Source organism: Hemitrygon akajei, chromosome 6 (genome assembly GCF_048418815.1).
Source record: "Hemitrygon akajei chromosome 6, sHemAka1.3, whole genome shotgun sequence".
In the NCBI taxonomy this organism is placed as follows: domain Eukaryota; kingdom Metazoa; phylum Chordata; class Chondrichthyes; order Myliobatiformes; family Dasyatidae; genus Hemitrygon; species Hemitrygon akajei.
In genome coordinates this window covers 100,436,809-100,441,756 of record NC_133129.1, presented here as the reverse complement: position 1 = coordinate 100,441,756, position 4,948 = coordinate 100,436,809, and positions in this window count along the sequence as shown.

Here is a 4,948-nt window from a genome sequence, read left to right as displayed (position 1 = left end):
TAAAAGTTCCTATGACTGCTTCCTGCTTGCCTGCACCAGAGCCTCCATAGTGTCCCAGAATTCAAAGATCAGTGGAACGGGTAGCCAATCAGGACCAAGGCAAGCGAATGGGGGCTTCTATAGACACGAGCGTGTCACCTCGACTGGCGACAAAACGGCTGCACGCTAATTGCCAGGTTCAGTGAACACCGCAACGTCAAACAGTTAACGAGGTTAACAGTTGCTATCTGCACAGCAAGATCTAAACGGTATCAACCTGCATTTATCAATTAGGTCTTTAGAATGATTAAACTTACCGAGGTGCTCCAGAATACAGCACGTAGCACAGCGGCCAGCGTTGCACTTCACAGCATCAGCCGTCACTGATCGGGGTTAAATTCCCACCACCATCAGTAAGGGGAACATGAGGGGAAACTTCTTCACTCAGAGGGTCGTGAGAGTGTGGAACGAGCGGCAAGCATGGTGCAAGCAAGCTTGATTTCAATGTTTAAGTGTCAGAATCAGAATTAGGTTTAGTATCATATGTCGTGAAAATTGTTAACTTTGTGGCTGCAGGACTTTGCAATACATAAAAGAGAGAAAAATCTGAATTACAGTAAGTATATTATTTAATTTAACATATTCAGTATATAAGCAGTGCAAAATTGGAAAAAGTATATAGGCTATGGACCAGCTGTGGGCCAATGGGAGTAGACAGTTTAAATGGTTCAGAACAGACTATAGTGCTGAAGACCCTGTTTCTCTGCTGTATTTTTCCATGACTATGAGTTTATACATTCTCCCCGCGACTGTGTGGGTTTCCTCCAGGTGCTCGGTCCCTTCCCATATCCAAATATGTATGGATTAGGAGTTGTGGGCGTGCTATGTTGGCACCAGAAACATGATATCACTTGTGATATCTTCAGACACTTGGTCGTTGGCACAGACAACTCATTCCAATGAATGTTTAATTACCGTGACAAATAGAGCTAATCTTTACCTTTAAAGGGCACTGTCAAACAAATCACACAGTGAGCCGTATTGGACAAACTAGGTTGAGCCGGTTTGGTGCTGTGGTTCTACAATTGTCGCAGATGCAGTGCGAGCTACCAGGAGGCACTGATCACAAAATCTTCCACAGGTTGGGGTTTCTCTCTCTAAAGAAACTGGAGGCTATGGAAATCACTATAGGAGACAATATAAAAAGTTTTCAATATAAATAAGGGAAAATATTTCAGTGGGGGGAAGGACCAGCTTTATTAGCCCTCTAATCCAGGGGTTCCCAACTCTTTATGGACCAATACCATTAAGCAAGGGGTTCATGACCCCAAGTTGGAACCGCTGCTCTAACGAGATGTTGTATAAGACATTGGTGAGAGTTAATTTGGAGAATTGTTTAATATCTTACCTACAGGAACAGCAATAAGATTGAAAGAATATAAAAGAAATTTATAAGGATGTTGTTGGGACTTGAGTTATAGGAAAGGTTGAATAGGTTAGGTCTTTATTCCCTAGAATGTAGGAGAATGTTAGCGGAACAGAAAATCGGTTTTGTGGACGGGAATGAGATTCTCAGATGGTAGTTGCCAGGGTTCCATGGTCCAGAAGATAAAACCATAAAATATAGGAGCAGAATTAGCTCGTTTGACCTATGGAGTCTGCTCCACCATTTCACCATGGCCGATCCATTTTTCCTCTCAGCCCCGATCTCCTGCCTTCTTCCTGTATCCCTTCATGCCCTGACCAATCAAGAATCTGTCAACCCCTGCCTTAAATATGCATAAAGACTTGGCCTCCACAGCTGCCTGTGGCAACGAATTCCACAGATTCGCTAGTCTCTGGCTAAAGAAATTCCTCTTCATCTCAGTTCTAAAAGGATGCCCCTCTTTTCTGAGGCTGTGTCCTCTGGTCCTAGACTCTCCACCACAAGAAACATCCTCTCCACATCCACTCTATGGAGGCCTTTTAACATTCAATAGGCTTCAATTAGGTCATCTCTCATTCTTCCGAATTCCAGTGAATACAGGCCCAGAGCCATCAAACACTCTTCATATAACAAGCCATTCAATCCTGGAATCATTTCCGTGAACCTCATTTGAACCCTCTCCGGTGTCAGCACATCCTTTCTAAGATAAGGGGCCCAAAGCTGCTCACAATACTCCAAGTGAGGGCTCGCCAGTGCTTTAGAAAGTCTCAACGTTACATGCTTGCATATCTCAGATAGAGTCCTCAGTATTCTTAAGTGGGACAGGTGAATGGCCAGAGGTCATGGACCAAATCGGTAGCAATGACATAGATTTTTCAATGAAAGAGTGATGACATTCTGCAAAAGGAGTTCACGGAGTTAGGTGCTAAGTTACGGGGCAGGACCTCTCGGGTTGTGATCTCAGGATTGCTATCCATGCCACGTGCTAGTGAGGCCAGAATTAGGAAGATTATAGTTTAATATGTTGCTGAGGAATTGGTGTAGGAGGGAAAGCATAAGATTTTTAGATTATTGGGCTCTCTTTCAGGGAAGGTGGGACCTCTAGAAGAGACAGTTTGTTCCTGAACTGGAAGGGGACTAATACCCTAGTGGGAAGATTTGTTAGTACTGTAGGGGGGAGTTTAAACTAAGTTGCGGGGGGGGGGATCAAGAGTGCCAGAACAGTTAGTGGAGAGGTTGTGGAGACAGATGTTGGTAAGACCTCAAACAAAAGTCAGGAATCAGTGGTTGAGTGTGGTGCAACTAGTTTCCTGGGCTGCATTTGTTTCAATGTTTTCATTGATCAGCTCGGAGTATGGATCAACACATGGAATTATGATATTGCATCCATTAGTGAGACTTGGTTGCAGGAGGGGCAGGACTAGCAGCTTGATATTCCAAGGGTTCCATTACTTTAAACGAGACAGAGTGAGTGGGATTAAAGGAAAAGGGGTGCCATTACTAGTCAAGAGAAAATGTCCTGGCAGTGCTCAGTCAGGACAGATTGGAGAACGTCTAGTGAGGCATTATGGGTGGAACTGAGGAATAAGAATAATAGGTGGTTTTAACTTTCCACAAATTGACTGGGATTTCCATACTGTAAAAGGACTAGATGGGTAAGAGTTTGTCAAATAGTTTAGGAATGTTTCCCTAATCAGTACGTAGAAGTCCCAATGAGAGAGGCACGATACTTGATCTGCTATTAGGAAATGAGACAGGGCAGGTGACAGAAGTTTCTGTAGGGGAACAGTTTGCATCCAGTGACCACAATGCCCTTAGTTTCAAAGCAAATATGCTAAAAGATAGGTTTGGTCTGAGGGCTGAGATTCTAAATTGGAGAAGGGCAGAAAGGGTCGAGCAAGGGTGGATTACAGCAGTTTTCTGGTAAAGGTGGACTTGGTAAATGGGAGGCCTTCAAAAGTGAAATTTTGAGAGTAAAAAGGTTGTATGTGTCTATCGGAGTAAACGGTAAAGATAACAAGTGTTGGGAACCTTGGTTTTCAAAAGGTATTGAGGCCCTGGTTAAGAGAAAAAGGGATGTGTATTGCAGGTATTGGCAAGTGGGAACAAATGAGGTGCTTATGGGGTATAGGAAATACAAGAGGACACTTCAGAAAGAAATCAGGAGGGATAAAAGAAGGTATGAGGTTGTCTTAGCAGACAAGTTGAAGGAGAATCCTAAGGTAAAGGATCTAGTGCTTTCCCGGCGTATCAGACGAATAAACTCTTCTCAGGCTTCCAGCCAGATACTGGTGTTGATTTAACTGACTGTTCAATGACAAACTCCACTATCTTCCTCAGGGTTGATACCAAGGCACATCTAGTCTGGTGGTATATACCCACATTGTCTGTCCCTCCCGATTGGTTAGTCCTCATCCAATCAAGTTTCCACTGTCCCACCTTGTTTACAAACGAACCTGATTTGTTTTATATATAAAACACTAATTTTATAGTTTAATCTTTGTTATACTAACCCTTTTTTTTTGAATATGGGTGGTTTGTGTCTTTTTTTTTACTTTTTCGTTTGAGTTGCCGTCTTGAGACATGGGGGTAAAATTAGTATTAGTTTGCTTGCTGGCCTCTTTTTGAGGGTGGGGGGAGGGGGATTCTTTTTTTGCTTTTGCTTTTTGCTTAGTTTTATTTCATGGCTGCCTCGAAACTACCAAAATGGTTGGAGTGTCGTAACTTCTGGTTCCTCCTTGAACTTGCTTTCCTCTTCCGGATTCATGAGTTCATCTCTTTTTTTAACCTTATGTGTTAATTGTGATAAATATTGGCAATATGGATAAGATTATCAATTTTGTTTCTTGGAATACTAACGGTTTAAATCATCCGATCAAAACAGAAAAAATATTCAAAGTATTCCACAGAATGAATGCTAATATTATCTTTGCACAAGAGACTCATGTGAGGAAGGAGGATAGTCAATGATTTTTAGGTTTTGGAAAGGCCAACAGTATCATTCGAATTCCCAAGCCAAAGTGAGAGGCGTTTCCATTTTTATAGATTCCTCAACCTCTTTTATACACTATGAAACAATTTTGGACCCACAAGGTAGATTTTTGCTTCTCACTGGTTCACTTTTTAATCAAAAAGTTGTTTTAGTTAATGTCTATGCTCCAAACACTGACTGTCCTGAATTTTTTAAGTGTTTATTTACATCCTTTCCTAATTTAAATGAGTACATGTTAATAATGGGTGGGGGTTTTAACTGTTGCTTAAATCCCTCGATGGACAGATCTAAGTCTACTCAGGTTCTTCCGAATAAATCAGCCTCTCTTATTAATTCCTTTATGGTTGATTCTGGAATCTCTGAAATTTGGCAATTCTTACACCCCAACGATAAATAATTTTCATACTTTTCTCATGTTTATCATAATTACTCAAGAATTGACTACTTTATTGATCATCATTTACTTACAGATGTTATTGATTGTAAATATTACCATTTCTGATCATGCACCTTTGAAGCTATCTATTAAGACAATGGATTCATCTTCTAAT